This window comes from Thalassophryne amazonica, chromosome 8 (genome assembly GCF_902500255.1).
Source record: "Thalassophryne amazonica chromosome 8, fThaAma1.1, whole genome shotgun sequence".
NCBI classification, from domain to species: domain Eukaryota; kingdom Metazoa; phylum Chordata; class Actinopteri; order Batrachoidiformes; family Batrachoididae; genus Thalassophryne; species Thalassophryne amazonica.
Window position 1 is genome coordinate 322,615 of NC_047110.1, and position 13,025 is coordinate 335,639.

At 43.2% G+C, this 13,025-nt stretch overlaps 1 protein-coding gene across 1 annotated transcript in view; it reads left to right on the forward strand.

Annotated features, from left to right (window-relative positions):
- The window catches only part of spire2 (spire-type actin nucleation factor 2), a 245,752-nt gene that overhangs the window by 93,745 nt on the left and 138,982 nt on the right, over positions 1–13,025 (forward strand). The gene's annotated exons all lie outside the window — the stretch shown is intronic.

The window sequence follows — 13,025 nt, forward strand, 5'->3', positions numbered from 1 at the left end:
GTTTCTTTTCAGCACTGTAGCCAGGCTGACAGAGTCAGAGCTCTATTGAGCCGAGTATTCCTTTAACTTTAACTAGTAATGACTTCATGACTTTCTTTGCTAATAAAATTTTAACTATTAGAGAAAAAATTACTCATAACCATCCCAAAGACGTATCGTTATCTTTGGCTGCTTTCAGTGATGCCGGTATTTGGTTAGACTCTTTCTCTCCGATTGTTCTGTCTGAGTTATTTTCATTAGTTACTTCCTCCAAACCATCAGCATGTCTATTAGACCCCATTCCTACCAGGCTGCTCAAGGAAGCCCTACCATTATTTAATGCATCGATCTTAAATATGATCAATCTATCTTTATTAGTTGGCTATGTACCACAGGCTTTTAAGGTGGCAGTAATTAAACCATTACTTAAAAAGCCATCACTTGACCCAGCTATCTTAGCTAATTATAGGCCAATCTCCAACCTTCCTTTTCTCTCAAAAATTCTTGAAAGGGTAGTTGTAAAACAGCTAACTGATCATCTGCAGAGGAATGGTCTATTTGAAGAGTTTCAGTCAGGGTTTAGAATTCATCATAGTACAGAAACAGCATTAGTGAAGGTTACAAATGATCTTCTTATGGCCTCAGACAGTGGACTCATCTCTGTGCTTGTTCTGTTAGACCTCAGTGCTGCTTTTGATACTGTTGACCATAAAATTGTATTACAGAGATTAGAGCATGCCATAGGTATTAAAGGCACTGCGCTGCGGTGGTTTGAATCATATTTATCTAATAGATTACAATTTGTTCATGTAAATGGGGAATCTTCTTCACAGACTAAGGTTAATTATGGAGTTCCACAAGGTTCTGTGCTAGGACCAATTTTATTCACTTTATACATGTTTCCCTTAGGCAGTATTATTAGGCGGCATTGCTTAAATTTTCATTGTTACGCAGATGATACCCAGCTTTATCTATCCATGAAGCCAGAGGACACACACCAATTAGCTAAACTGCAGGATAGTCTTACAGACATAAAGACATGGATGACCTCTAATTTCCTGCTTTTAAACTCAGATAAAACTGAAGTTATTGTACTTGGCCCCACAAATCTTAGAAACATGGTGTCTAACCAGATCCTTACTCTGGATGGCATTACCCTGACCTCTAGTAATACTGTGAGAAATCTTGGAGTCATTTTTGATCAGGATATGTCATTCAATGCGCATATTAAACAAATATGTAGGACTGCTTTTTTGCATTTGCGCAATATCTCTAAAATTAGAAAGGTCTTGTCTCAGAGTGATGCTGAAAAACTAATTCATGCATTTATTTCCTCTAGGCTGGACTATTGTAATTCATTATTATCAGGTTGTCCTAAAAGTTCCCTGAAAAGCCTTCAGTTAATTAAAAATGCTGCAGCTAGAGTACTGACAGGGACTAGAAGGAGAGAGCATATCTCACCCATATTGGCCTCTCTTCATTGGCACCCGTGTTAATTCTAGAATAGAATTTAAAATTCTTCTTCTTACTTATAAGGTTTTGAATAATCAGGTCCCATCTTATCTTGGGGACCTCATAGTACCATATCACCCCAATAGAGCACTTCGCTCTCAGACTGCAGGCTTACTTGTAGTTCCTAGGGTTTGTAAGAGTAGAATGGGAGGCAGAGCCTTCAGCTTTCAGGCTCCTCTCCTGTGGAACCAGCTCCCAATTCAGATCAGGGAGACAGACACCCTCTCTACTTTTAAGATTAGGCTTAAAACTTTCCTTTTTGATAAAGCTTATAGTTAGGGCTGGATCAGTTGACCCTGAAACATCCCTTAGTTATGCTGCTATAGACGTAGACTACTGGGGGGTTCCCATGATGCACTGAGTGTTTCTTTTTATTCACCTCTTTTTGCTCTGTATGCACCACTCTGCATTTAATCATTAGTGATTGATCTCTGCTCCCCTCCACAGCATGTCTTTTTCCTGGTTCTCTCCCCTCAGCCCCAACCAGTCCCAGCAGAAGACTGCCCCTCCCTGAGCCTGGTTCTGCTGGAGGTTTCTTCCTGTTAAAAGGGAGTTTTTCCTTCCCACTGTCGCCAAGTGCTTGCTCACAGGGGGTCGTTTTGACCGTTGGGGTTTTTCCGTAATTATTGTATGGCTTTTGCCTTACAATATTAAGCGCCTTGGGGCAACTGTTTGTTGAGATTTGGCGCTATATAAATAATATTGATTTGATTTTATCTTTGTACATGTTTCTCCATACATCAACCAGATTAAAATCTGCCATGCACTGCAACAATTCCTTCCTTGTATGCTGGTGTGTGGTGTCCACCCCTGATGCTCTGTCAGTTTCAGGTCGAAGCGTACGATTGAAGTCACCCCCCAAAATTAGGTAACTGGGAAGTGGTGCAAGTTGTAAAAACAAATTCCTAAAAAATGAGGGGTTATCATTGTTACATCCATATACGTTAACTAAATTAAATCGAACTGACGCAATCTCACATTCAATAACAATATACCTACCAGATCGATCTATAGATGTATTAATTAGGTGAAACTGAACAGAGTTATGTACAAGTATGGCTACTCCCCTAGATTGAGAGTTGTATGGAGCATGAAACACCTGGCCTGGCCATCTCCTTTTTATTTTAAAAATATCTTCCTTAGACAAGTGTGTCTCCTGTAAGAACACCACTTTAGCTTTCAATTGACGAATCCGGGACATAACTTGTTTCAGCTTAACTAGTCTATTCAACCCTCTTACATTCCAAGAAGTTAACTGAAGATCAGGCAAGTAGGGCATCTAAGTCAGAAGTGCATAGTGTAAAGTCTGCTTGGGAAATACAAAAGGGGAGAGGGAAAAGCGAAAGAAGAGAGAGAGAAAAAAAAAACACAACCACATCAACACCAGTAACCGAGAGATAACATCAGAACAATAGAACAGTGTAAACCAAGGTGCACTCATAAGTCCCATTAAAATGCACCTACCCCATCCCAAATACACACTTCCTAAAGACCCAGAAGGGGGCCAAGCCATGGAGCTAAGCTGGTCCACTATCATCCTACAAGGAACAGCGTACGACTAACAGTCAACAAACAGAGCCTTATATATTATTATTAATAACTTAAACCACCAAATTAGAAAATATTAAAATAAACTCTTGTCAAAATAAGTATATGTATATATAAGTATAAATACTCACTGTACTTCACCTCCTTAGTGAAAGTAATAGAAAAAAGTAAAACAAATATAATAAAAGTAAAAAGTAAATTTTGTAACAACCACGCACTGTAATTACCAGTCAGGTTTTAGTAGGAGTATGTCACGTGGCAGTATTTATCGAGTCCTGCCGTACTCACTGGCATCCACCGTCTTTCAGTTGCTGAGCAAACCTGTTAGCCTGCAACGCGTTGTCAAACACGTCGTTTCCCTTGATATGTTACAAGTAGTTTTGCAAGGTGGATAATACCAAAACGCAGATCCGGAATAGAGAGGGACACCAACATCTTCTTGACCGTGTCGTAAGTCTTACGTTGCTTGAGGAGTTCCGATGAGACGTCAGGAAAGAACATGATTTTCGTGTTGTTGTTGTAGAGCATGGTGCCCATCTCCCTGGCAGCCCTCATCACACGGGTCTTGTCCCCGTAGTTCAAAAACATCATCACCACCGCTCTGGGGCAAACTGCCGCAGCCGCATTCATCCCAGGGGGCTTCGCCATTCTGTGTGCCCACTCAATTATCAGCGGTCATGGAAAGATGCCCGTCCCAAACATCTCCGGTATCCATTTGGCCAGAAATGTGCACATATCGCCGCCCTCTGCCTTCTCAGTGAGGCCCACCAGACGCAGGTTGGAGCGCCTGCTTCGATTCTCCAAGTCGTCAACTTTACGTGTTAGTGCCTCCAGCTCACTTTTAAAAGTACTATTATCAGCCTTTAGCACCGCAATGTCATCTTCATTGGTCCCTATTCTGTCCTCTGCCTGTGATACGCGGGTAGCAATTGACTGAATCTCACTCTGCACTCCCTGTATTGCGTGAAGTAGGCCATCAAATCTTGAAGCAAAGTCAATCTGCAGTGACTTAATAGCCGACATAACGTCAGGAGGAGCTAAACCTGGTTTGCCAGCTCCAGCATCTTCATCAGCCTGGTTAGCCTCATTAGCTTCACTAGCATCTTCCAGTAGCATAGCTGTAGCTCCCTCGCTAGCTGAGGATTCAGACTCACACGGAAGGTCCGACTTCTGATGTTTTTGCGTTTCCTTCGAACTTCTTGCTGGCATGATGATAAGGTCTTGTTTCGCACAGGCAGTACACTGAAAATTGGGAGGTTATATGAATTGTATCTGTGGTTCAATTCAAAGTCTCTCAGAGTGGCTCTGCTCCACATCTGCTCAGAGGCGCACCATAACCAGAAGTCGATCGTGCCACTTCTAACCTGTGCCAACATGCTTCATTACAACACGATAACAACACAATGTGAGTAGAAATGAAATAATGGGGCCTATCTTGCTTTTTTCAAAGGTATATTAGCATACACCAGATCTTGCCATCTGCGAGGAAGTACAAGATTCTCCTCAATAGTTCTCAAAGAAACAGAGGAACTAGGATTGAACCATGTAGACCAGGGGTGGGCAACTTGTTCCAGAAAGGGCCAAGAGGGTGCAGATTTTCTTTGCAGTCACCGACTCCACCGGTTGATTTCACTGATTAATATCACTTTGAGCAGGTGGTATACAAATAATGAATGTTTATGAGTTCAATGGTACGAATATTTCATGAGGTGAAAGCTGGAACAAACATTCAACGAGGCAAAGCTAAGTTGAATGTTTGTTCCAGCTTTCACTGAATTAAATATTCGTTCCATTGAAAAAATGTAAAAGTCATTTGTTTTATATAACGGCTAAAATAGATATCATTTGACATTTTATTAATTTTAAACAACAGAAAAGGGACTTACCTTTTGGTGTTCCACTGCTGCTAAATTGTGATGTGTAGCCCAGTGATGCTGTGCACTGACTAAAGACTTTTATAAAAAAAGAAAAAAAAAAAAGACTTTGTGTAGTTCCTCAGTCCAGCCAAAAATCACGTTAGCTTTTCACCTGAAGAGTTCTTCATGCATTCAGACAGCTTACAGCGGAGTGGATTTTGTGTGTGTGTTTGTATGTGTGTGTGTGTGTGTGTTACAAGAATTAGCAGTGTCAGTTAGCTCAATCAAATCATCTTGTCGTTATCCCCCATGCGTGCTCGCACACACAGGCAACCCGGTCAGCGCTTGTGCGCGCGTACTACCAAAAAAAGACTGTGTACGTCATAGTGCAGTGTAAAAAAAAATCAATTCAGAAATGAGTCCAGCTTTTCATTATTTCTTCCTGTTAACAGAGTACTGACGGGGACTAGAAGGAGAGAGCATATCTCACCCATATTGGCCTCTCTTCATTGGCTTCCTGTTAATTCTAGAATAGAATTTAAAATTCTTCTTCTTACTTATAAGGTTTTGAATAATCAGGTCCCATCTTATCTTAGGGACCTCGTAGTACCATATCACCCCAATAGAGCGCTTCGCTCTCAGACTGCAGGCTTACTTGTAGTTCCTAGGGTTTGTAAGAGTAGAATGGGAGGCAGAGCCTTCAGCTTTCAGGCTCCTCTCCTGTGGAACCAGCTCCCAATTCAGATCAGGGAGACAGACACCCTCTCTACTTTTAAGATTAGGCTTAAAACTTTCCTTTTTGCTAAAGCTTATAGTTAGGGCTGGATCAGGTGACCCTGAACCATCCCTTAGTTATGCTGCTTTAGACGTAGACTGTGGGGGGGTTCCCATGATGCACTGTTTCTTTCTCTTTTTGCTCTGTATGCATCACTCTGCATTTAATCATTAGTGATCGATCTCTGCTCCCCTCCACAGCATGTCTTTTTCCTGGTTCTTTCCCTCAGCCCCAACCAGTCTCAGCAGAAGACTGCCCCTCCCTGAGCCTGGTTCTGCTGGAGGTTTCTTCCTGTTAAAAGGGAGTTTTTCCTTCCCACTGTAGCCAAGTGCTTGCTCACAGGGGGTCGTTTTGACCGTTGGGGTTTTACATAATTATTGTATGGCCTTGCCTTACAATATAAAGCGCCTTGGGGCAACTGTTTGTTGTGATTTGGCGCTATATAAAAAAATTGATTGATTGATTGATTAACAGCATCCAGACAGCACAATGATTTGTTTTGTCTGTGTGTGTGTTACAAGAATTAACAGCGTCAGTTAGCTCAATCAAATCATGTCTCGGTAGTTGTTGTCCCCTGCACGGGCGCGCACACGCAACCTGGTCAGCGCTTGTGCGTGCGTGGACTACCAAAAAAAGACTACATCCTCAGTGCAGCGACAAAAAAATCACATCAGAAATGAGTCCAGCTTTTCATTCCAACTTCATTCCAGCAGCCTCCAGACAGCACAGTGGATTTGTTTCATGCGTGCGTGCGCGCACATGTACGTGTGCACGAGCATGTGTGCAAGCACGTGTGCACGTGACCACAAGGATGTGCGCATGTGTGTGTGTGTGCACGTGCGTGCACGTACAGAGTGCAATGGTACCAAACGTATGGAACCAAATTTGCACTCTAAATGCAAGGCAACACAAATGGGATGAATTAATCCATGTCATGTGGTGTACAAATCACCAATCAAATGACAAGGATCCACTCAGCCGTTATATAAAATCAGTTAATCAGTGAAATCACCTGGTGGAATCAGTGGCTACAAAGAAAACCTGCACCCTCTTGGCCCTTTCTGGAACAAGTTGCCCACAAAGCACATAAGAGCAGAAGTAGATTTTGAAATCTGGTCGAGCTAGCACCCCCTAGTATCTTGTCTCGCTAGAGGGTTGTGATTTTTAGGTGCGGTCTGTTTCCTTTCCATATAAACGTGGAAACTAATGATTGAGGTTTATCTCAGTATCCCAAAGGGATACTGAGATAAACCTGAGATAAACTGAAGGATCATAGAAGAGTAAAAATTAACATGAGGGAGTAAATCCATTTTAATTGCTATTCAAGCTTGAAGTGAATTTGAAAGATTTGACGAACACTCAGAGTCCTTCTCTATCTGATTGTATATACCTTGGAAGTTTTTAATTGCAATTAATTACATAGAGGGAAAAATTTCAGTTCCAAGATATTTATAACATTTAACTACTGATATATGAGAGGGTAAGAGAGCTTGAAGTACAGCTGAGTTTAAATGCATCAGCGCTGACTTCGTCTAGTTCATTTTGTATCCAGAGAGAGACCTGAATGTATCAGAAGCAGAAAGCAGATGTGGTATTAAGGAACCAGCACTGCCTACATAAAGAAGGATATCATCAGCATACAAGGATATGCGATGTTCAGTGTTACAAAAAAAAACAATGGGATGTATTGAAGGTTGTTGTCTTATTTTATGCGCCAGTGGCTCAAGGCAAAGAGCAAAGAGTAAAGGTGAAAGAGGGCAGCCCTGGCGGGTGCCCCTTAGTATTGGAAACTGGGCAGAGCAGATGTTGCCTGTGTAGACCATTGCTGAGGGATTTGTGTATAAAACCTTAATCATATTAATAAATTGCATACTTAGCCCAAATTTGTCCAACGTGATCCAGAGATATTCTCATTCCAACCGGTCAAATGCTTTTTCAGCATCCGGTGACCAAACAGAGCAAGGAGGATCAATACTACTAGCTGCATGAATGATGTGTAACAGGCGATGCACAGTATCAGATGCTATGCAAGTTCTAATAAAACCAGTTTGGTCGTTGTGGGTAGGTTTTGTAAGATGTGTCTCCAACCAGGTTGCAAGTACTTTTGCATAGAGCTTAACACCCCCATTTAGGAGAGAGTGAGGTCTAATTACCACACTTCGTTAGATCTTTATTAGGTTTGGGAAGGACTCTAATTATGGCTGTATTAATGCTAGAATTAAATGCTCCCTCATCAAAGGCTTCATTAATCATGTCCAATAGTGGTTTACCCAACACATCCCAGAAGGTACGATATAGCTCAGGTGGAATTCCATCCCATCCTGGGGACTTGCCCAGGATAGCCTTTTTCAACTCTTCTAAAGAAATGAGGTATTAAGTGATTCTGATTCAGTGTCAGAGAAAATAAATCGAGATCTTGAAAAAAAAATCTGTACACGCATTCATGTCGAGTGAAATTTCAGACATAAAGAGATGAATAGAAAATTTTCAATTCAGTATTGATGTCGGGTGGGCTGCTCAGGGTGCGAAGAGATGTTTTAATGGCTTTGAATATTTTCTTGGTGTTTCATTCATTCTGCCGCCATTAAAATAATATGTTCTTCTGGTCCTTTGCATTAAAAACTCTGCCCTGTGTCTTAACACAGTTTACTGAGTTTAACTCAGTTCTGTCCACAACAATTCTGCTTTGTAATGACTCAGAATATGTCTCTTGTTGCCTCTAGTTGGGTAAGAGTGTTCTCCAATTTGCTTATCGTGCTTAATCTACTTTTTAAGGTAGGATGAAGATGAGATTGAGGAGTCTCTAATACAACCCATTATACCATCCCATAAAAATCTAGAATCATCTACTGAGCCTGCATTAATATTTATAAAGGTATTTAACCGTTCTTTGAGAAAAGTGCAAAAATCCTCATTTTTAAGCAGTGAAACTTTGAATCGCCACCGTGGAGCTCTAGGGGATATACGTAGAAGTCTCAGCTGCACTGCAACAATACTCTGATCTGATAAAGAACAAGGCTTGATAACAACATCATGTATTTCAGGTTAATATATAATCTATTCTAGAAAAACTCTGGTGCCTTACTGAATAAAAAGTGTATTGTTTAAATGTGGGATTGATAGTGCGGTCTGTTAAAGATCTGTTAAACTAAATAAATAAATTCTGTTAAACAGAAAATTCTGAAAGTCTTTTGATGCTTGTAGCTGTGAGGCTGTGGAGTGCTGAACAGATTTATCCAATATGTTTACAACACAATTCATGTCTGCACCAAGAATGAGTGAATCCCAGATTTGTCTGCAATGGAGAATGAGACTGAGGGCAGAAGGGACTGAGGAGTTAAGATCTGTGGGAGGAAAAAGAGGGTTGATGACCAAGCACGACATGAAAAGGGGAATAACCAGTAGACACAGAAAGCAAGTGGTTATGGGCTAATTTGATCCAGGGAAGCTGTGTGGACCAGGAAGCAGGCTGTTTCGAGGTTAGTATACGTAGGCCTTTCTCTAACTCTTGATTAAGACGTTAGAGAAAGGCCCCTGTGGGCAGGGGCACGAAATGTGCCATCTTAGACAGTCTGTCCACAACAGTGAGGACCGTAGGGTTAGAATCAGAATCAGAAAAGTTTTATTGCCATATGAGTGAACAAGTTCACAACATTAGGAAATTGCTGTTACCTTTAGAGGGTGGAAGACCAGTTACAAAGTCCAACGTTATGTGAAACCAAGGATGTGCGGGTACAGGCAGAGATATTAATAAACCGGTAGGCGGACGATTGGAGGACTTATACATTGCACAAGATTGACAGGGATTTATATATTCTGCAACATCTTTAGATAACCCAGGACACCAAACTCTCTGAGTTACAAAAATGGTTTTGTGTATTCGCGAGACGAGAGACAAGACAATCGACTATCATGCCCCCACCGGATTACGTCCCCCCCGAGTGCGACTGGAACAAAGTGCTTGCCGGTGGGACAACTGGAACGTACCGGGTCCCCATCAGCAGCGGACCGGACCCTAGATTTGATTTCTCAAGTGATGGCTGAGACAAAGCAGGATGCAGGCAGAATTCTTCCCAGGTCGGACAGGGCGTCAATGAGTTCACCCTGACAGGACAAAGTGTCTGGTTTCCCATTTTTTTGAGTCTGGTTGTTATGAAAGTACAAAGTTGAATCGGCTGAAAATATTGCCCACCTTGCTTGTCGGGCATTGAGGTGCTTGGTGGATTGCACGTATTCTAAATTTTTGTGATCAATGTAAACCAGAAATGGCGCCCAATGGTGCCACTCCTCCAAGGCCACTTTCACCATCAACAGTTCGCGGTCTCCGATGCTATAGTTACGCTCTGCGGCGGTCAGCTTTTTGGACAAATAGGCGCAAGTATGCTGCCTATTGTCAACAGGGTTGTGCTGCAAGAGGACCACAACTACACCAATGTCGGAAGCATCAACATCAACCACGAACTGTTGAGCGGGGTCAGGAAGGAGCAGCTCGGGGGCCGCTGTAAAGCACTGCTTTAGAACCCTGAAATCCTCATCGCACTCCGATGTCCAGACAAACAGGTGGAGGAACTGAACTGAAATTGGGAATAAATTTACGATAAATATTGGCAAAGCCCAGGAGCCATTGTACCTCCTTCCGCAAGGAGGGAACAGCCCAGTCACGCACAGTAGTGACCTTGTCAGGGTCCATCTTAATTTCACCCTCCGCAATCACAAACCTCAAACACGAAATGGATGGTGTATGGAATTCACACTTTTCTGCTTTTATGAACAAACTATGAAGGAACAAAGTCTGAACTACCGTGCAAACGTGTTTGGTGTGAGTTCTTGGGTCAGGAGAGAAATTCAGAACATCATGTAGGTATAGAAAAACAAATTTGTTAAGGGATGCCCCAGAATGAGCGGATGAGTCATTTTGTCAAATACGTGAAAACTGATTCAGAGTGGTTCTCCGACACTGTCAGTTGGATTCGGACTGAGTGTGGTGAGTTATACAACCCAGTTCATGGCCATCCGCAGTGTGCACTACCAGAAGGCAGGAGAGATTAAACATTTTAATGTGCAAGGACTTGGCAAGAGAGGACAAAATCAATTTAGCATCAGACAAATTTTGAGAGGACAATGTAGCCGGAATCACGTTATGTGCTGAGGGTGGAATAATAGAATTTTGACTCACCTGCAAGTCGGATTTTGGCCCCACAGTGGCACCCCTGGCCTGACAGTTGGTTATCATGTGACCAGAATGTCCACAGTAAAAACAGTCTGTTTTCACGATGTCATCACCTCTCTGTGAAAGAAAGACAGGTGCGACCCAGTTGCATGGGCTCCTTTGTGCTGCGGTGCGGCACATCCGGGCTGACATGGCTGGAAGAGGACGTGCGGACGGGAGCTGTAGCAGAGCGTCGGTCAGGTGGTTGGGCGGCACAGACAGTCCTGCAGACGCCAGTCGGTCCGTATGGCAAGACCGATGAGCTGGTCCAGGTCTTCAGGCAGATCAACGGCCACCAGCTGCTCCTGGATGTTTTTGGCAAGCCCATGGAAAAAGACGTCATGGAGCGCTGTGGGATTCCAATTGCTCTTGACTGCCAGAATGCGGAGGTCCACGGCATAATCAGTGACTTGGCGTCTGCCCTGCGTCAGTTTCATCAGGGTGTGGGCTGCTTCTCACCCCGGAGAGGTGTGTTTGAAAACTGACTGCAGAGCCGCTGTGAATGCCGGAAGGGAGGCACATGTGGCAGATTGGAGACCCCACTCAGCTGTTGCCCACGCCAAAGCACGACCAGTCAGGTGAGTTATTATGTAAGCTATCTTCGCCCTGTTGGATGGAAACTTACTTGACATGAGCTCAAAATTAAACTCACACTGAGTGAGAAAAAGTCTGACGTCACTGGACTCGCCTGAGAAGGGTTCAGGTGGAGACAGCAGGTTGCAGTAGTCAGGTTCAGGTACGGAAGCCAGTGTGGCTGCAGTCGACCCCAGTGTAGACACACTGGTGGTGCTGGAGGTGGCCAGAAGAGAGGAGGCCTGATGATCGAGTTTTGACAGAAGTTGACCCATCTAGGTGCTCACCGACAACATAAACGAGTCTTGGCGTTTAGCAAGGTCACTAAACCCAGCAGAAAGGGCATTGAGGTGGTCTTGTTGCTGCGCGAGCTGCTTACTGTGATGATGTACTGCCAGCTGGAACGAGTCAGAGCCAGCTATGTCCATTATTGACCAGTTTGTACTGTCAGGCAGGATGGTCAGAAATTGTAGGACACAAACTACTCAAGCAAGCAGCTTTGGTTTTTAGACAACTTTATGGTTGTGGATAGCACAGGTCTGTACACCAGTAAGCAGTCCAGAAAAAGCAACAGTATAAAATCATCAGGAAACAGGCGTGGTCGAAGCAACAGGTTGGAGGTCAGGTACACACAAAGAGGCAGGCTGGACTATGGAACACAGGTACAGAGCTGGAATGAAGGCACGACAAAGTGGTGAGGGACAAACACACCCAGTGAGCTTATATAACCCCAGGTGATAATCAGCAAATCAGAAACAGGTGTGCATGGAAAGCACCAGAACCAGGGTGTGGCCAGGGAGAGAGACACCCGTCACCAAGAACCAAGAGAGAGAGAGAGACAAGAGAAACAGAGACAGTCAGACCCAAGCAGAAAAACCCAGCAAGAGAATATAAACAAACCAAAACCAATGAAATGCAAATAGAACAAAAGAACCAAGTCTAAACAGAAAAACAAACAAAACTCAAACCCTTTTTCATTTATCTGTTTATTTGGATAAGCATCGAGATCCCCTGAGAAGAGTTACAGGATTTGATTGAGGATAGGGAAGTGTGGGTGGGCTGCTTGGTCTGCTGCCACCGCAACCCAGACCCAGACTTGGACCCGGATATGCGGCCAAGAATGAATGAATGAAGGAACATCAAAAAAATTCTAAACTATGTTTTTCTGTAATTTATTACTGTTGTAGGTATAGCAGGGGTGGTGGTCAAATGGTTAGTGCACTTGGTTTCAGTGCGGAAGGGTCCCGGTTCAAAACACACCCCTACCACATTTCTCCATGTAATGTGGAGTTGCATCAGGAAGGGCATCTGGAGTAAAACTTGTGCCAAATCAATATGCAGATCCATGTTGGATTTGCTGAGGTGACCCCGAGTGATAACAAGGGAGCAGCTGAAGGGACGTACTGTTATCGTTGTAGTTACCATAGCGGAAAAAATAAATGCGTCATAGACGAGTGTGTTTTTCATTTTCATGATGCTCTTGTGGACAGATATGACTAAAACTGTGGCGTTATGTGCATATAGCCTGGAAAATTGTGTGTGTGTGCGTGTGCGCGTACGCGCGCCATATTGC